This window comes from Erinaceus europaeus, chromosome 7, assembly GCF_950295315.1.
Source record: "Erinaceus europaeus chromosome 7, mEriEur2.1, whole genome shotgun sequence".
Taxonomy (NCBI): domain Eukaryota; kingdom Metazoa; phylum Chordata; class Mammalia; order Eulipotyphla; family Erinaceidae; genus Erinaceus; species Erinaceus europaeus.
Genome location: NC_080168.1, coordinates 95,699,799 through 95,720,322, shown reverse-complemented (window position 1 = coordinate 95,720,322; position 20,524 = coordinate 95,699,799). Strand labels below are relative to the sequence as shown.

The 20,524-nt window shown below is 41.8% G+C and overlaps 1 protein-coding gene and 1 long non-coding RNA gene across 3 annotated transcripts in view; one reads left to right on the top strand and one right to left on the bottom strand.

Annotated features, from left to right (window-relative positions):
- The window catches only part of LOC132539300 (uncharacterized), a 105,538-nt gene extending 96,536 nt beyond the window's left edge, over positions 1-9,002 (bottom strand). Inside the window, exons 1-2 of the long non-coding RNA XR_009550556.1 lie at positions 8,164-9,002; positions 6,716-6,834 (exon numbers count right to left, since the gene is read on the bottom strand). This is a non-coding gene — a long non-coding RNA (uncharacterized LOC132539300). The remainder of the gene's footprint in view (positions 1-6,715; positions 6,835-8,163) is intronic.
- Positions 9,003-10,576: 1,574 nt separating this feature from the next.
- Positions 10,577-20,524, top strand: part of RAP1B (RAP1B, member of RAS oncogene family) — a 42,543-nt gene continuing 32,595 nt past the window's right edge. Inside the window, exon 1 of one of the 2 annotated variants that reach the window (XM_060194960.1) lies at positions 10,577-10,758. The gene's annotated coding sequence lies outside the window, so the exon portion shown is untranslated. The remainder of the gene's footprint in view (positions 10,759-20,524) is intronic. The other variant, XM_016190539.2, reaches the window with a different exon arrangement.

The following is a 20,524-nucleotide window of genomic DNA, read 5'->3' as shown; positions in this document are numbered from 1 at the left end:
AGGAGTATCAGGCACACAGTCCTGTGCCCTAGCAGCTATTTTCTTTTTCTTTTCTTTTCTTTTTATTAGTCATTTACAAAATAACAGGGGTACCTACCACACCGTTCCCACCACCAGAGTTTTGTGTCCCTATTCCCTCCACTGAAAACGGCAATGATTTTCCCAACATCACAGATACGGGTTGACTATTATTACTATAACTGTCCGTCTGTCTGTCTGTCTGTCTGTCTATCTGTATTTTTTTCCCCATTTTTCTGTGGTCCCACCTTCTCTTCCTTTTTAAGTCACAGCTACAGGGGGCCAGGCAGTGGCACACCCAGTTAAGCACACACAGTACTAAGTGCAAGGACACTCGCAAGGACCCACTCAAGGATTTGAGTGCGAGTCCCTGACTTTCTACCTGCAGGGGGAGTCACTTCAGAAGCGGTGAAGCAAGTCTGCAGTTGTCTCTCTGTCTCCCCCTCCCCTCTCAATTTCTCTTGTTAAAATTTTTTATTATCTTTATTCATTTACTGGATAGAGACAGCCAGAAATCAAGAGGGAAGAGGGATATAGAGAGGGAGAGAGACAGAGACATCTGTAGCACTGCTACACTACTCGCAAAGCTTTCCCAAGGACTTGAACCCAGGTCTTTGAGCATTGTGATATGTGTGCTCAACCAAATGTGCCACCACCCAGCCCCCTCTCAATTTCTCTCTGCCCTAACAAATAAAATGGAAAAAATGGCCGCCAGGAGCAGTGGATCCTGATAGAACTGGGTTTCAGAGCCCTCTAGTCATCTTCCCCTAACATTTCTCCCCGTCTGCGAGTATGGACCAAAATACTATATGGACTGCAGAAGGTTGGAGGTCTGGCTTTTGTGATTACTTCTCTGATGGACATAGGCATTGGCAGGTTGATCCATAGGCCCAGTCTGTTGCTATATTTCCCTAGCGGGGTAAGACTCTGGAAAAAGCCAGACTTTGGGGCACATTTGTAAGGCCATTTGCCCAGGAAAGTCAGTAGCAAATAGTAGCAAAGCTGAAAAGCAGTAAGATATAAAGCAAGACAAAACAATAAAATTAAACAATAGACAGGAACCAAAAAGTAGAATAGAGCAAGTGAGAATAGGGATCTTAGGATGGAGACAAGCTAGGAAGTCGATTTTAGGCATGTTCCTAGAGGCCCATGATTTTAGTGATTTTTGCCAGAGCTTGATAGTTAACATGGAGGTGGGCTGAAATATTGTCTGGGAAGATGTAATCAGAGTTGAGACTAGGGCTAGAAAGTTGGATTAGGGCAGAGTAGCTCCATACTTGAGGAAAATAAACAAATACAGTTAGTTGTTTACCACATCACATTTCACACAGAAGCCTGTAAAACCTCCGAGTCCCTGTCAGTCTGAGCTCTCAGTCCATTTGTCACAGATGGGAACATTCTAGACTGCACTCATTTCAGGACCAGTCTTCCTCGAGTGACAGAGTAGGCTGACCCAGGCTCCCTTCAGAACGTGGGGCTTTATATTCCTCCATGAGGATAATTTCTGGACCCATCCGTTCCACCCCGGTTCCATGGCTGCCAGTTCTTAGCAACATCGCCCCGCCAGATATTCGTCGGGATGCGGCATCATCTAAGTTCATTTCCCACGTCTACGCTCGACCGGAACTGCCAATATACGCGGATATCTTCGCCCACCCTGTCCAACGCTTGACGTCTCGTCTGTCACCCAATCTGGTCCCCTACGCCTACACTGAACTTCTCTGTTCCAGACTCTTGGAAACAGAGTTGGCAGTCAGCTGAGGTAAAGAACATACACCTCATCACAGACCCCTGCAAGCGTCAACCCGGCTTTGACCTAGCACGTTATGATTGGGCCCTCCTCAATCGCTATCGAACAGGCCATGGCCGGTGCACCGCTATGTTCCATCGCTGGGGAGCCAGAGACGACCCGAACTGCCCCTGCGGCTACAGACAGACTATGACCCACATAGTCAACGACTGCCACCTCTCCAGATTCAAAGGAGGTCTCGAAACTTTACATCAGGCTCAACCTGACGCTATTGACTGGCTACGGAAGAAGGGCAAACGCTAGAAGAAGAAGAATGGTGAGGGCAGGGTCCTGGAGAGGCCCTTGAAAGAGCTTATGGTGACATTCCTGATGGGAGCGATCAGTGATGACTACCAGCTATTTTTCTGGTCACCGCCTCGCTGCCATCTTCCTTTGTAAAATTTAATTTAATTTAATTTTTTATTCACTTAGATAAAGTATCTAGCAGGATTACCTTTTTGGTAGTATTTTCACTATTTAAATGATACTTCATTGCAGCAGCCTGGTCAGGAGAGGACATGAATCCCTCAAGAAGAAAGGCCTGGGTCCTAATCCCAGTCCAGTCTCAAGGTGGCAGGTACAGCACTTTGCCTGTCTCAATCTGTTTTCTAACACAAAAAAATAGGTATAAAAATAGCCAACAAAAGGATTTTTTTAACTCAAAAAAAATTTTTTAAAGATTTTTATCTCATGAAATATAGATAGAAAAAGAGAGGGAGAGAGAAAGTTCAGAGCAGCATTTAGTTTTTAATATTTATTTATGTATTCCCTTTTGTTGCCTTTGTTGTTTTATTGTTGTAGTTATTATTGTTGTTGTTATTGATATCATTGTTAGATAGGACAGAGAGAAATGGAGAGAGAAGGGGAAGACAGAGAGGAGAGAAAGACACCTGTTTCACCGCCTGTGAAGCGACTCCCCTTCAGGTGGAGAGCTGGGGACTCGAACCAGGATCCTTTTTCCGGTCATTGCACTTTACACCACATGCAATGTGCTTAACTGCTGCGCTACTGCCAGACTCCCGCATGACAGCCTTTTGCATAACCATTATGCTCTCTTCCTGCCTATTTGTTTAATTCTTAGTATATTTATATATAGTTTCATTATATTAATTGGGAACAACATTTATTGAGAATCTTTTAGATGACAACAGCTAACATTTATAAAGTGCTTACTTTATGGCTTTTACTGGTTTTTCCATTTGTTGAGTAAGTACATAGATACAATATAGATACAGATATATCATAGACCATAAACATTTGGCATATAAATGTGTATTGTGTAAAGATAATAATATTTTATATAGACACACACATACCCCGTACACTACTTGCATATGGTCTAAGGTTAGAAGTTGAGAAGGAGAAGACAGCTACTTGTTGGATGCAAAAGAGGGAGAAACTTGTCTTAAATCCCTTGGTCAAAGATTGTATTACAAATTCTATGCAGTTATTCTATAAAGGCGAGCACTTAATTACCCAAGAGATCCGGTAACAGCATATTAGAACATCACTACTACAGAAAAACAGTTGAGAACTATACTCTCTTAAGGTAGTTTGTGTTCCTCTAAGATTTCTGTTTTGAGGAAACAATGCACTTATAAATAAGAAAAATGAGCCAAGTGGGCATGTTTTGTACTATGTGTAATAACTGTTTATTTGTCTCAGGATATTATTTCAAATTCTGCCTATATTCTGTTACAGTATTTGTAGGTCTTATCAACAAACATGCCTGAACCGCATAAAATAAATCTAACAGTTATACCATTCTGTCATTGCTAATGTCCATAATATAAAAGAGAGATTATGAGGACAGGTAGTGCTGCACCTGGTAGAGCACACACGTAACAATGTGCAAGGACCTGGGTTCCAGCCCCTGGGAAAGTTTTGTGAGTGGTGAAGCAGTGTTGCAGCTGTCTCTCTGTCTCTCTCCCTCTCTACCACCCCTTCCCTCTTGATTTCTGACTATCTCTATGAAATAAATAAAGATTTTAAAAAAGAGAGATTGTACTTCAATTTTTGAAGAACAAAAATTCTCTTGTTCTCCAGCCTTCATTGAGAAAAACCATCTAAACTAGAAATTACATAAAGACTAGAAGAACCAACTTGATGAAATTCCACTGGTCACAAATTTTTCAATATAACTTTTTTAAAAACCTTCACAAATTACATTGAATTTTCAGAATGACTGTGTATACTAGGTGGTCAGAGCTTAAATTTCTAGCGAAATCACCTTGCCTCCTTTAAGTACCATGCCGCCCTGTTTTTCTTCTATTAATGCTGCTCTTTAACCGGAATGCCTCACCTTTCTCTCTGTATATTTTATTTTCTTCTAGTAACTGGGGCTCATCGCCCACACTATGAATCCACTGCTCCTGGAAGCCATTCCCCCCCCCCCAACCCGCCACACACACACACCGTATTTTTATTGGATAGGACGGAGAGTAACTGGGAGAGGAGGGGAAGAAGTGATAAAGCTTTGGACTCTCAAGCATGAGGTCCCGAGTTCGATCCCCGGCAGCACATGTGCCAGAGTGATGTCTGGTTCTTTCTCTCTCTTCCTATCTTTATCATAAAAAAAAAAAAATCTTTAAAAATTTTTTTTAGAAACACAGGGGGTCTGGGTTGTGGCACATCAATTAAGCCCACATAGTACTAAGTACAACAACTTGTACAAGGATCCAGGTTGGAGCCCACAGCTCCCCACCTGCAGGGGGATGCTTCACAGGTGGCAAAGCAAGTCTGCAAGCGTCTTTCTCTCTCCTTCTCTTCTTCCCCTCCTCCTGGACCGCAATGTGTTTCTAAATTTTAACCACTGTCAAGACCTAGTGGCTTACTCACTTCTCTGAATCACCTTAATAATTAATGCTTATGCACACTTATCAGACATTGTCTTGCTTAAATTTTTATCTTCCTCCTCTCCTGAAATCCTTGAGAACTGAATCTATGTAGTGAATTTCTTTGAATCTACCATACTACCTGGCATCCCATATCTGTAATAAATAAAATGTTGTTGGCAGAAGGGGAAGTGGAGAGTGGGAGAGCACAGGTGTCTTTGTAAAGTTGATTTAAGTCTCCAAACTGTGATATCATGGTGAAGTTATAACCTCTGGCAGTTCCTGAACCTTTTCAAATTTCTTAATCTTTTTTTTAAATTTTTATATTTATTTATTTATTTATTTTCCCTTTTTTTTTATTTTCCCTTTTGTTGCCCTTGTTGTTTTTTATTGTTATTGTAGTTATTATTGTTGTTGTTATTGATGTCATTGTTGTTAGATAGGACAGAGGGAAATGGAGAGAGGAGGGGAAGACAGAGAGGGGAAGAGAAAGACAGAAACCTGCAGACCTGCTTAACCTGGTCCTTGGACTTCCGGCCATGTGCACTTAACCCGCTGTGCTGCTGCCCGACTCCCAGATTTCTTAATCTTTAAAGCATACTTAACAGGAGTTTGTAAAATATCTCAGTGGGCAGAATATCTGCCTTACTGTGGGTAAGGCCCTAAGTTTGGTCTCTTGTACCACACAGAATCACCATGGGCAGCATCAATGGGAACTCCAGGGATGGCAGAGCCATGCTTTGGTATCTCTTGCCCTCTCTATTCCTTTCCTCTCTCTCTCTCTTTTCTCTCCTCCTTCTCCCCTTCTGCCTAAATATATAAAATAAAGAATAATTTTTTTTTTTTAAATCACTGGGCTAGGGAATGCAACTTGTGATATTGTCATGCACAGGGCCTTCAGTTCATTCCACAGCATCACACTGAAAATTGCACATAACAATATCTACAATTGAGGGCCTAAAAAAAAAGAAAAAAAGATTTAGAATAAGGGACCAGGTGCTCCTTGGATCAAATTTCCAAGGAATCAAATTTCAACACTGCTCTCTTATGAATGAAATAATAATTCAGACTAAACGCAATCAGTGCCACTGATAAGCATGTCTCACTGAAGTTAAATAGCATGGCTTTAGATAATGCTAACAATCACTAACTATAACTAAGAAAATTAGGAGCTTGGTGATTTTTAAATCTAATTGCAGACTGACAGTAAGACTTACGTCAACTTTTGAAATGGAGCTAATGAAGAGTAGATGCTATCTGAAGTAAAAGTGGTTTTTTAATTGTTATTAGTGATTTAACATTGATTTACAAAGTTATAACAGGGGTACAACTCCATGCTGCTCCCACCGCCTAACTTCTAGGTCCCTGTTTTCTCCATTAGAAACTGTAATAGTCCTCCTAAGGTCACAGATATGGGTTGGCTATTATTTCTATAACCATCTAAATTTATATACTTTGTCCATTTTTTCTATGGTCCTGTCTTCTCTTCCTTTCTAAGTCACACCTACATCTATTGATATGAAGTAAAACTTTGAATGAAGTCAACAGGAAAAGTCAAAAATACCATATGAGGTTAAATGCAGCAATCATTATGGGCAAGCAAACTATTAATACACATCCTATCAAAGAGAAAAAAACTAATTTTGAGTTTCTTCTAGTCCCAAGAGCTAAGCTCAGGCTATTTTCTATACATGATCATATAGCAATTCTCTAAATCAGTAGTTATAATCCCCATGTTATAGAAAAAAAGTAAAGCTCAGATTGGTTAAGAAGTGTGTCCTAGATTACAGTTAGTAAGTGGTGGAGTTGAACTCTACCATGTTACCCACTGTTCCATAGTACTGTTGAAAAGAATTTAACGGTAACACTTTTTCCCCCCCAACAAATATATCTTGAGTGTCTAACATGTGAAAAGTATTGTCCCAAACAACAGAAAAGTACATCCTGATCCTAGGGATTTTCTCTTCTAGGAAAGATAAGAGCCACTACTTTATTTGCGGGATCTGGTACAAAATGAAAACACATGCCTTTGCTTAAAACTTATTAACAATTTGGGACCCAGCAAATAGCTTACCTGGACCCAGCAAACAGCTTGCCTGCTTCGCCATATCTGTGACCCAGGTTCAAGGCCTCAAGACACCACATGAGTGTACTGTAGTACTGGAGAAAGCTTCTGTGCAGTGGTATCTCTCCCTATAAATACAATAAAATAAAATATTAAAAATGAATAAAAGTCAAGGACTGGGTGGCAGCACACCTGGTAAAGTATATGAGTTATGATGCTCAAGAAACCAAGTTCAAGCCCCTGATGTTTACTTGCATGGGGGAAAGCTTCATGAGCAGGGAAGCAATACTGCAAGTGTCTCTCTTTCTCTCTCTTCTGTCTCTCCCTTCTCTCTCAATTTGTCTCTATCCCTATCCAGTAAATAAGTATTTTTAAAAAGTCATCAAAATTTTCATGATGGTAGCATATGTCATGCACAGGGCCCTGTGTTCTTTACACATCACATGCCTCTGAAGCTGGCTTGGAGGGCAGGCAGCAGAGTCAACACTAGTCCGGCCAAATCCAGCCTGCTGCTTGTTTTTGTATAAGCATAAGCTAACAATGATTTTCACATTTTTTTAAACAGCTGAAAAAAATAAAAGAAACTTTGTGACACATAAAATTATATGAAACTCAAAATTTCATATCCATAAATAAAGTTTTACTAAATACAGTCATACTCATTCTTTGTATACCTTATGTAGCTGCCTTTGCACTACAAAGGTAGAGCTGCAACATCTGTTTCACACAAAGTCTTAAAATTTTACTATCTGGTTCCACAGGAAAAGTTTGCAAACTTTTATTCTGGTAGGAAGGTAGAACACAAGTGACAAAAGAAAGGAGCAATAGATTACTATGGGGTGCAAAGAGAAATGGTCACATTATCTTGAAATAGATCATCTTCCCTGAAAAAAAAAAAAATTTATATGCACCTTGACTAATGGGTAAAGGTAAAGGGGGCATCCTAGGCAGAGAAAACACCTTTGTAATACCAAAGGAGTGGGAAAGCTTTCTATTTTGGCAAGAAACAAGTCTACTTCAACCATGAAGCAGTTTTAAGTGAACATGCAGGATTTTTACCTTCGTTTGATGGGGCAGGCAAATAGCTGAAAGCTCTGAGGCAGGGTGACTTGCTCAATATATTTTAAGATTAACACATCTGGCAACAAAGCGGACAATGGCTTGGTTCCAGTAGGAACAGACCCAAGGCCACGAAGTAAGATAAGAAGGTGCCACTAAAATCCAGGAGTTGAGAAGTAGTGCCAACCTAAGCAAATGGGGCCCTTGTAGAAATGAATTACTATTAATAGATGTGCCTACCGAGAGCTCAGTTCCTTTGAGGAAAAAAGTAGAGAAAAGAGTGTCAGGACTAAAGATCAAGACACTTTAAAAGATGGTAATAACAGTGAACATCAGAAATGGAGAAAAAATTGGTTTGGTGACAAAAATGAGAGGTTGGGGCAGGCAAAATAGCTCACATGTCTACTGTACTGCTTTTCCATGTGTTCCACCCAGGTTGGAGGCCAGCTTTGGTGCTGTGGTCTCTTTCACACTCTCTGTACCTTAAAAAAAAAAAAAAGGCAGGTTCAGTTTGTATGTGTGACCAGTTTATGTGGCCATATGTGTATATGTCCTAAATATCCTGATGCAGTTTTCAAGGAGATAAGAATGAAATGCTCAAACTTAAAAGTTGGTTCAGTGCTAAGAGATGCATACTCTGATAGACTTTACGTATCAACAAGTACAATGAATTCCAGTCTAACCAAAGGAAAAAAAAATTTTTAATTAAGTCATTTTACACATTCTCTCAAACTCTAAACAGTCCTAGAGCCGATCTTCTGAAACTATATTTTTATAAGAAAATGCCCTTTTAAAAGACGAGGAGTTTTTCTAAAGAAAAGAAGAGGGAAAAATGGGACCAGGTGGTGGCACACTCTATAAAGTGTACATGTTACAATGCAAAATGATCCAAGTTCAAGTCCCTGGTCTACACCTGCAGGTGGGAAGTTTCACAAATGGTGAAGCAGAACTGCAGTTGTCTCTTTTTCTCTCTATTTCCCCCTTCCATCTTAGTTTCTCTCTGTGTCTATTCAATAAATAAACAAATAAATAAAATGCTAAAAAAAAAAGAGGCAAAATACTAAAAAAAAAAAAAAAAAAAGGTAAAAGTCTGCCCAGAAAGGAGAAGAATAAGCAATGTATCCAGGGAATATCAGTTTCTACAATGTCAGCATTTTAAACTTTCAGAATCCTCAAAAATTCATGCAATAATTGAAAAGTCATAATTCACTCAGAATTTATAATTCCAACAGACTGCTCTAAAATTTGTCACTGAAGCTTCCAATTATAAGGGATTTTCAAAAAAACAGACGCTACCTAAGTATGCAGCATATTCTATTAACATATTTGAGATCGTGAAACACTTAGAAAAATGCAGAAAATTTATAATTACTATCCATTAGAGGAGGGAAATCAGTCTTATACTTCATTAATCTTATGAATTTATCAAATTTCACACACACACAAATGATTTCAAGAATTATTTATACAGAGTCTAGTTAAACTACAAACTAGGCAAAAATCTTTGTCCACTCTTCCAGCCTTGGTATTCCCTACGCTTTGTTCTCTCTGAAATCTGCACCTATCCATACCTTCTTTTTTTTAATAGCTTTATTTATTTATTATTAAATAGAGAAAGATTGAAATTGAGAGGAGAGGGAAATAGAGAGAGGCACCTGCAGCCCTGTTTCATCATCACTTGTGAAGCTTTGCTCCTACAGGTGGGGACTGGGGGCTTGAACCCCAGTCCTTGTGCACTGTAACCTGTGTGCTCAGCCAGGTGCGCCACCACCCAGTTCCCCCATCCACACCTTCTGTCGTACGAAAAGCTCTGACAATGTCTTGTACTAAAGAGTAGCTGTGTTTTGAGCTTTTCTAGCAAAGTTCCCTTTTTATATCTTCACCCCTTCAAAGCAGAGCATTTTTGGAATCCAAAGTACTTTCTGGGGGCCGGGTGGTGGTGCCCCTGGTTGAGTGCACATGTTACAATGCTCAAGGGCCCGGGTTCGAACTCCCCGTCCCCACGTGCAGGGGGAAAGCTTCACGAGTGCTGAAGCAGGGCTGCAGGTGTTTCTTTGTCTCTCTCCCTATCACCCCCCCTCCCTTTCGATTTCTGACTGTCCCTGTCCAATAAACATAATACAAAAATTCAATTAAGATAATTGCTTTCTGTGGCCCGTACTCAGATCACAAATCTACGGGTATTTTTTCTAGTGCCCTGCCCGTGCATTTAAGTACGCAATTCATTTTATTCATATAGTTTTGATTTGGAGTATGGAGTTGTATGGGAAGTTTGTCAGGATATCTGGGAAAGAGTTCACCGGGGTTAAAGCACCCCTGCATGAAATACTGGCTAATTCAGAAAGGCCACTTCAAGGATGAAAAGTGTGTCCTGGCCTAGGCTCCTGCACTCGGGGATGTAGGAAAGCGCGAGCTCTCGCTCACTTCTCCTGCCAGTGTCACCAGCACAAAGGACTGGTGGCCTTGGTGATAGAAAACACGGTTCCCATTATCCGCTCCTTCTGAGTTTTCATGTGTTTCTAAGTCTTCACACGTCTATAACTCGCTGAGGTCGTGGACTGTGACAGGGGAACAACGCCCTCAGCCAGCCGACATGGGAGACACTGAATCGGCTCTGGAGGCGGAAGACCAGCGCCAGGAAGAGCGCCGCGCGTGTCCGGTCTGCGCGGCGGCGACTTGGGAAGCCGGCGCGAGGCTGACGGCGCGGACACGGCCCCGCCCCTCCGCCCTCCTGGCCCCGCCCCTCTGCCACGCCCCTTCCCGGGCCGCGCACCCGCGCGCCCCGCCCGCGGACGGAAGCGAGAGCGAGGCTGAACGCCTGACGTCAAGGCGACACCGCCAAACCTCGCCCAGACTCAGGCGTGTAAACCAGCCGGAGTGGCGGCGGCGGCGGCGGCGGCGGCAGGACGGCCGTGGCGCTGGGAGCAGCGAGCCGGAGAGAGCGCAAGGCGCGGGGCGACGCTGGCTGCGGTGACCCGGTGACAGCGTGAGAGGTTCGCAGAGTGCGTGCGTGCGCGGTGGCTGAAAGCGGCAGCGGCGCGGGGCGGGGGCCGGGCGCCGGCTTAAGCGAGCGAGCGGGCGAGCGAGCTGGCGGGCGGGCGGGGTGCGGCGCGGACCGGGCGGGGCGCGCGCGGCGGTGGAGGGGCCCCTGCGGCGGCCCCGGCGGCCTCTCGGCGCGCGGCAGGTGGTGCGGGATCCGGGCCCCCCCACCGCGGATCGTGCGTAGCCTCCCGGGCTGGCGGGGACGAGCTGCCGCGGCGGGGAACGGCGCGCTTTGCGGAAGGGGTCAAATGTCTGAAATATGGCGGAGGAAGTGAGAGCCCGAGAACCCCCCCCTCCCCGCCCGCGGCCGCCGCGGCCTCTCCCGCCGCCCCCCTGCCGGCGCCCCGAGGGCTTGTCCCCGGCCAGAGAGCCCCTTCGCTGGGCGCCTGGACCTCCTCCCAGCAGCGGGTGGAAGTTAGAACGGAAACCAGAAAGTTGTCCTTTGCGAAAAGCCGGCGTCCCCCCACCCCACCCCCCACCCTGGGCCGGGCGAGGAGCGCTGCGGGGGGAGCCCTTCCCCAGCGCCCCGAGCCTGTAGCTTGACAGGGAAAAAGTTTGCCTGAAACGGGGCTGCTTTGCTCCATTTGTTGCGGGAAGTGGCAGGAGGAAGGCTGAGGAGAGAGCCCCACCTAGTCTGGCAGCCAGCACCACGTAGAGAAAAACTGTTAAAGGGGCCTTTCCCTTCGACAGCAAGAGGAAATCTCTTTTCTCTTACAGAGGGAGGGGGAAAAAATCCAGGAAGTTTCTCTTTCTCTCTCTCTCCCTGCGCCATCTCGATGTGTCTTCAAAATCCTAAAACTGTCAGCGCTCTAGTTTTGTTTTATTAAAACTGCCGGGCCATGGGGATTTTTTTTTCCCTTCTGAAAGAAAATAATAATAATAATGAGGGAGAGCCCAACGTTGCAAGTTTAAGCAGATGATTCGCTGCCCCTAGACCTGCACCCCTCCTCCCCCCCTCCCCCTGCCACCCTTTTCATTAGTTGAGAAAAGCATTTTCGCTTTGGATTTCTGTATGACTGTGACGGGAAATGACATTGTTAGCGTGGCAGAGAAGGTGCTTACTAAATGAGAATTGTGGTTTTTTAATATTTTACAGTTAATTCTGTCTGGTTAGGTTTTTTTTTTTTCCCTGGTAGCATTGAATATGTATCGAGTGTTTATAGCTTAAAACTTGTAAATATTAAATCTATTTTAATCCTGCGTCTGTAATTAGAACTTACCTTAGCAGAAAATAACTTTGAGGAGGGGGGGAGGCGCATTGATTTAACTTCCGAGCCTATCTCAGTCCTAAAAGCTGACTCTTGAATAGTATTTGAGTCATGATGGAGTCATGGGATTTTTTAAAGGCCGGAAAGGACTATTTACATCACCCAATCCCACCCTCTTATTTTATAGTGGAGAAAACGCAGCCTAGAAAAGATAAGACAACCAGTTAGTGGTCCGACTAACTTTTAGGACTGTAGTTTCTTTGCGAACCTAGAGAAAGAGCTATGTTATTTTCTAATGAATTAAATTTTACAGAGGATAATATTTCCATCATGTCAAAAACCAGTGGGCATATTGGTCATATAGTTTGGAAGAACCACTGAGGTCATTTCATTCCCGGATTCTATACTAAGGAACTGATACTCAGGAAGTTAAGTAACCTTATTTAATGGCACCGAACCCTGACTGATCACACTTTTAGTCTCTGCATTATATAGTGTTTCCCTTATATTTTCTTGTAAATAAATTGTGAAGCTCTCTAGTTTAAAGAAGTCCCAGATTAAGTATTTGAAATACATCTGGTTTGGTATTAATGTAACAGGCATATAAGAATACAGTATAAGCTGGCTTTTTGTTGTTGTTTTTGTATTTTAATAATTACTTTGCCACACACGTGAAAATCATCTTTTTTTCTATGTTGTGATGTCTAAAGACAGTGTGTGGTTCTTGCATGCTCCAAAGCTCTGATACAGTTTGTTAAGTGTAGGCACATTGAAGGTAGGGGCTTGAACTGTCAGAACTGTCACGTTCTCTACTGTTTTCCCTTCTAGAACCTTACTTGGACACATAGTGTGTATCATTTTGATTCAGGACTTAATATAATGAATACTGAAAGAGGATGTTTGAAAAGAATTTTGTGGGAGTCGGGCAGTAACGCAGCAGGTTAAGTGCACATGGCGCAAAGTGCAAGGACCAGTGTAAAGATCCCAGTTAGATCCCCTGGCTCCCCACCTGTAGGGGAGTCACTTCACCAGCAGTGAAGCAGGTGTCTGTCTCTCCCTGTCTGTCTTCCTCTCCTCTCTCCATTTCTCTCTGTCCTATCCAACAACAACGACATCAACAACAACAATAATAACTACTATGATAAAAAAAGGGGGGGCAACAAAAGGCAATAAATGTTAAAAAAAAGAAATTAATTTTGTATTTCTTCCAAAAAAAAAAAATGGAGCATCTAGGTGTAGTAAATTGGTCATACCTTCTGCACCCATAAAGAACTTTGGTCCATACTCCCAGAGGGGTGACTGTTAGGGGAAGATGACCAGAGAGGGGGCTCTAAACTCTTAATTCCATCAGGACCTAGAGAGAGAAAAGGGGGAAGGACACTCAGGAGTAGTAGGTGTGGCGGGACCATAGAAGAAAATGGACAAAGATAGTTAAGGAAATAATAGTCAGCCATATTTGTGCTCTTAGGAGAACTAATGTAGTTTCCAGTGGAGGGGATGGGGACACAGATCTCTGGTGGTGGGAAAGGTGTGGAATTATATCATGGTTATCTTATAATTTTGCAAGAGTATTAAATATTAATATAAGTATTAAATTGAAAATAAATAGGTCATATTTATTTATCCATATACATGAAGATCCTCTCAAGGGGCCAGGTGGTGGCACACCTGGTTGAGGGGGGAAAAAAATCTGTCAAGAGCATCTTACAGTAGTAAATTCTCCAAGACGGGTAGAAAGCCTATATGGTACTTGGTAACAGGGTAACTAATTATACACTTTGCATTTTGTTTTGTTTTTTTAGAGATTTATTTAGGTATTTTGATCAATATATTTTTAATCATTTCATTTATTATTGGATAGAGACCTGCAGGGGGGATTGCTTCAAGGAGGTGAAACAGGTCTGCAGGTGTCTGTCTCTCCCCCTCTATCTTCCCTTCCTCTCTCAATTTCTCTCTGTCCTATCCAACAACATCATCATCAATGGCAACAGTAACAATAACAAGGGCAACAAAATGGGAAAAATAGCCTCCAGGAGCAGTGGATTCATAGTGCAGGCACTGAGCCCTCAGCAATAACCTGGAGGCAAAAAAAGGTGGTGGTGAAAATAGCTCCCTTGGATATTGCAGTGCTTTACATGTGGGCAGGTTCAAGCCCAACCTCTACTCCTTTGAAGGAAACTTAGGTGAAATGGTCTCTTGAACTCCCTCTGCTTTTATCTTTAAAAAAAAAAAAAATGTGCTAGGCATAACAGAATTGTGTGTGAACTTCACACAATTCAGGTGTGTGGTTCAAGGCCCCCGTGGTAACACTAGCAAGATAACAACAAAACAGTTTAAAATGTTTTGATACTCTACTGACAGAAATGAAAAATTCTTACTAAGTCAGTACTGAAATACTAGTCAGTTGCTGTATACTTTTAATTTAACCAGCAGAATAAATAAATACTGAAGTATACAGAAGTAGTACTTATTTCTGTTAGTTTAAAGAGTAACATTTAAGGGGGGCCAGGCGGTAGAGCACTGGGTGAATGAAGCGCACGTGGCACCAAGTGTAAGGACCTGCGCAAGGATTCCAGTTTAAGACCCCACTCCCCACCTGCAAGGGGGAAGGCTCACTTCACAAGTGGTGAAGGTCTACAGATGTCTTTCTCCCTCTTTATCCTCCCTCTCTGTTTCTCTGTCCTACCCCCCCCCCAAAAAAAAATAATAAATTTAAAAAATGGCCCCAGGAGCAGTGAATTCGAAGTGCAGGCATTGAGCCCCAGTGATAACCCTGGAGGCAAAAAAAAAAAAATTCTATGACTAAATGAGCTAGCTTAAAACCTACTGCTCAGCCAGGTTCAAAGTATGACAGATTATACAGCAAGCCAATCTTTACTGCAAATGAATAACTTTGCTCTACTCTTTGTAGCTACTTCTTCCACTGCCTCATAAGATTTCCAAAGAACTAATATATCAAAAGACTAAAGTCCTATAATGATAATTGGTACCTTTCAGTACCATTCCAAAATATCCAAGAACACTTAGAAACACCAGGCTTTCAGTAGAAGGGTAAACGTACAATACTTTTGTTTACTGAAAAATTGTCCAGTGTTACAATGAATACTGCAGCAGCCAAAATGTTTCTTTTTTGTTCTAAAAGAAATTCAGCATGAAAAGCTTAACAGTAAATACTTCAGCTAATCTCTAAGAACATAGTTCTCAAAAATGATGGGGGGACACTATGAACATATGTATTTAGTCACAAAGTTTAAGAAAGTTTTTTATCAAGTTTTTCGATAGAATGGACAAGTGACAACACTGTGATAAAAAGAAAATGTTTTTGAATATCTAGTTCACAAAACTTTTCTTGCTACCAGACAGTGTAGGCACTATACATTAATACTCACCTTCTATCAGTCTATCCAGTCAGTAAGATTTAGATAGTCATAGAATAATAAACAAAGCTTTTTTTGTGTGGGGATATCTTTGTTAAATTCATCCAATTCTCTTTGTATCTGATCATTTCACTGTTTAAATATTTATCTCCAGGTTCTCCATTAAGGAGACTAACACAAAAGCAAAGAACACAACATGATCTCATGCATATCCCAAGTTTACATTTAAAACATGTTTGGGGAGGAGGGAAGAAAGCATAATGGTTATGCAAAAAGACTCTCATGCCTGAGTCATAGGTTCAAACTCCTGTCCCTGTAAGATAGCTAAGAAGTGCACTGGTCTCTTGCTGATCAGAATAAAGCAAATAAAATACTGCTCGAGGCCAGACAGTGGCACACCTGGTTAAGTGCACACAATACCGAGTGTGAGGGCCCAGGTTCAAGCCCCTGGTCTCCACCTGCAAGGGGAAAGCTTTCTGAGTGGTGAGGCAGTGCTGCAGGTGTCTCTGTCTCTTTCCCTCTCTATCTCCCCCTTGCCTCTCAATTTCTCTGTCTCTGTCCAATAATAAATGAAATGATTAAAAGTATATTGATCAAAATACCCACCTTTTTTTTTTAATTGCCATGTGGGTTATCGCTGGAGCTCAGTACCAACACTGAATCCACCACTCCCAGCAGCCATTTTTTTCTTCCTTCCTTTCTTTCTTTTCTTTCTTCCTTTATTTTTTCTGGCTAGAACAGAGAGAAATTGATAGAGATGGGGGAGATAGGGAGAAAGATAAACACTTGCAGATCTATGTACTAAGTGGAGCTTCAAACCTGGTTCCTTGAGCATGGTAATAGTGAACTTAACTAAGTGCACCACTGCTCTCCCCCGCCCCCATAACAGGTGAGTGAAGTTTACACATAAAGCTAATCACGGTGACATCTGAGAAAACTACTGAGAAGGATGACACTGTGGCTATTGGAGAGGAAAGAGATTTTAGAGGGAGGGAAATCAGCAGTGCAAGGCCCTGCAGCAGTTATGATCAACTAAGGGGAGGCCTTTACAGGAAGAGGAAAGGCAGGAGGAGCAGATGCGGAAGGAAGATGAGGTCTCTGGTTTGTAAGGGGTCAGGCTTCTGTAAAACTGATGCTAATTTAAGGTTTAATTCTGGATTGTGGCAGGTGAGATAACAAGCATTGACTGTCTTTTTTTAGGGTTGTTATGAATGTTAGGTCAGTAGACTCCAGAGGAATAAGAGTTAGACATAAATTCCAAAAGGGTGTGTGGTGGGGGGGGAGGGCAACACAGTTCTGCTGGTGCTGCCATGTACTGACCAGGGGCTCTGACCCAGGTCTCCGTGCACTCTACTGGGTGAACCCTCACCCAGGCCCTTGGTAAGTTCACTTTTAAATTAAGAATCATAATCTCTCTAGCCATAGAGAATGATTACCTCATGTTCTTATTTTGAGTTTTGTATTGATGTGGTTCCTCATATTATTTTATTTTAATTTTTATTATTTACTAATTATTGGATAGAGTCAGAGAAATTAAGAGGAAAAGGGGAGATAGAAAAAGAAAGAGACAGAGAGATACCTGCAGCCCTGCTTCGCCGCCTGTGAAGCTTGAACCCAGGGGCTTGACCCCAGGTCCTCATACACTGTAATGTGTGCTGTGCTTAACCAGCTGCACCACCACCGCCCCTCTGTCTTATTTTATACTTTGTAGTTATATTGAGGTCAGTGAGACCTTTTAAATTCAAACTAGACTCTAATCTCATGAGATGACTTCTCAGTAATTTTTTCCCCCCCTCCAGGGTTATTGCTGTGCCTGTACCACAAATCCACTGTTCCTGGAGGCTATTTTTTCCCCTTTTGTTGCCCTTGTTTTTTATCATTGTTGTTGTTATTATTATAGTTGTTATTGATGTCGTTGCTGGATAGGACAGAGAAATGGAGAGGAGGAGAGAAAGATAGACACCTGCAGACCTGCTTCACTGCCTCTGAAGCAACTCCCCCCTACCCCACCCTGCCATGTGTGCTTAACCTGCTGTGCTACCGCCCAGCCCCCTTCAGTGATCTTTCTATCAGTAGTGAAGGACTAAAGGTTTAATTGTTGGACAAGTAGATAGTCTCTCATGCATGAGGCTCCAAGGTCCCAGGTTCAGTTCCCCACACCACCATAAACCAGAATTGAGCAGTGCTCTGGTTTAAAAAAAAAAAAAAAAAAAAGATTTAAAAAGTGAGAGAGCGTACAGCTATTAAAAGCCATTCTAGTTTTTATCACTGTTTTATTGATTTTCTTGGAATCATGACTGTGTCACAGGTTGCAGACTTTCTGTAGTTGCTTTGACATTTTTATTTTCTCCTACTTAAAACTCATCATTAAGTAACTTTATTTTGAAAATATACAGTGAACAGACTGCTCCATTAGTGGATTATCTCTGCCTGTGGCATTCCTGCTTTTTGCCTTGTGGAAAGAGAAAAGAGATGAAGGAAAATCTGTTTTGTCTGTTTAACAGCAGTTTTTGGCAAAAATTTGTGGAGAGGAAATGGAAAATGTTATGTGAAATAAAAACCTAATTATCTGTGTTTTCTAAATGTGTATCTTCACATTAGACAATATATTTTCAAGTTGTTTTATATGAAAAGGGGACTGGATAAAAGTTCTTAGTTAATGGGACTGAGGCTATAGATGTAAAGTCTCTAATGCTTTGGGGGGTATTAAGGTGGCATTATTGCATCTATTATGTTTTAAGTTCACAGTGAGAATACTACTGGACATACATATATTCCTATAGCCGGTGCTTGCAAGATTTATATGTTTTCCTGACTTTTTTTGGTAACGAGAAAAAATAAGGAATCTCAGCAATCTTGAATTCTGTACTGCAAAGAAAAGAAAGACAGATAGAGGTGAGATATATGAGTCTTACTTTCTTCTCTTGAAATTGTCACACATGAAGTATTTATTTTGAATTTATGTTGGTAAGACAGCTCTCAAATGTTACCTTTTAAAGTATTTAGAATATAGAAAATCATAAAGAAAATAGCACCAAGAATAACTGTAAACAGCTTATCAAATGAATTATCTAGCCTCAGTTGTTTGTTTTCAATGTATGGTCCAGGAAATTCTGGGAGGGTCTTAAGCATTTTTGAGAATTTTTTTTTTATATATATTTATTTCCCCCCCCTTTTTTTTTGCCCTTGTTTTATGCTGTAGTTATTGTTGTTATTGATGTCCTTGTAGTTGGATAGGAGAGAGGGGCAGAGAAAGACCTCTGCCGACCTGCTTCACTGCTTTTGAAGCAACTCCCCTGCAGGTGGGGAGCTGGGGGCTCAACCAGGATCCTTATGCCAGTCCTTGTGCCTTGTGCCACGAGTGTTTAACCCCCTGCACTACCACCCGACTCCCTGCAAATCTTTAAATACAAAACTCATAAAATAATACCAAGACTTTTTTTTTTTTTTTGCATTCACAGTAGTTTGACATTCTAGTTCCTTAAAAGGCAGTTCAGAGTACCACATTGTACATATTGTGTTTTTTTAATTTTATTATTTTTATTTATTTGATAGGGACAGCCAGAAATTGAGAGGAAGGGGGATAAGGAGAGACACCTGCAGTACTGCATCAACACTCATGAAGCTTTCCTCTTGCAGGTGGGGACCAGGGCCTTGAGCCAAGATCCTTGCGCATTGTAACATGGGCATTCAACCAGGTGTGCCAGGAATATTGTATTCCTTACCACCCTGTACTCATAATTCTTATTTGTTTTTGTGGAGCTGGGTTTGTGCATGTACTATTTCACCACTCCAGGCCACTTTTTCACTCAGATGTAGAGACAGAGAGAGACCACAGCCATAGCAACCTCCCATGTGCTACTAGAACCTTGGCTGTGAGCTTGGCAAGGTGCAAGCTCCACTTGGTGAGATACTGTGACAAAGAAAGAAGCTGGATATGTTGAAACACCTTTTTGCTACAATAATGAAGTACAGTGCCTGGTCCTGGCATTTGGACCTGAGCACTAGGCCAAAAATCAAACCGAGTGACAATTGCTTTAAGGAAAAGAGTGATAAAACCATTGGGGGGGTGGAGGAGGGGTGGTGCCAGGCCTGAGCATACACTGGTCAGTGTGTCGAATTTTCCCATTAAAAAATCTTTTTAAAAAAGTTGGGATGGGGCAAAGCGGTGGCTCACCTGGTTGAGCATACGTGTTGCAATATGCAAGGACCTGGGTTCAAGTCTCTAGTCCCCACCTGCAGGGGGAAAGCTTTGTGAGTGGTGAAGCAGTGCTGCAGATGTCTCTCTGTCTCTCTCCATTTCACCCCCTCCCCTCTCGACTTCTGTCTCTATACAATAAAAATAATAATAAAAATAATTATTTTAAAGTTGGGGAGAGGTGGCAATGTTTATGGTTAATCACAATAAATGTTTTTCTTTTTTTCTTTTAGAGGTAGGGTTCTAATTTTCAAATGATGTTGGGATTTTGGAAGACTTGTATCAGCTGTATTCTTCAGTTTCCCCGTATTTAAAAGACTTTGATGATGGTGATGTTAATGAACAAAGCTTTAAAAAAAAAAAAAAAAGCACATAGTGTAAAAACAAGCCAAAGAAAAAATACATAGTGAAATCAATCAGTCAATCCATATTTGAAGTTCCACATATCTCTGTGAGCCAGTATTTTCACACACACACACACACACACACATCATTTATTATTTATTATTGGATAGAGACAGAGAAATTGGGGGAGAAGATAGGGAAAGAGACAGAGAGACACCTGCGGGTGGGGACCAGGGGCTTAGACTTGGGTCTTTGCACACTATACTATGTACACTTAACCAGGTGCACCACCACCTGGCTCCTGAGCCAGTATTTTCCAGGTGACCAATACATGTATTAAAAAACCAGACTTGGGTGAGAAATCCTTCCAAAGTTCTAGCTGGACCATTTTATTTAACATTATAGACAAAGTCTGTTGATAAGGTCGTTTATTCCAATATATTGCTACCAGTTGTCAAGTTTTGGTATAGTATCAAAAAAAAAAAAAAACCTACACTTACCTGAAAAATAAATGTTAAAATATTGCCATTGGTCTGGTGTTACTAAGTTTTTTTCTTTTCAAACTGTTCGTTCCTCCATGCTTTGCTTA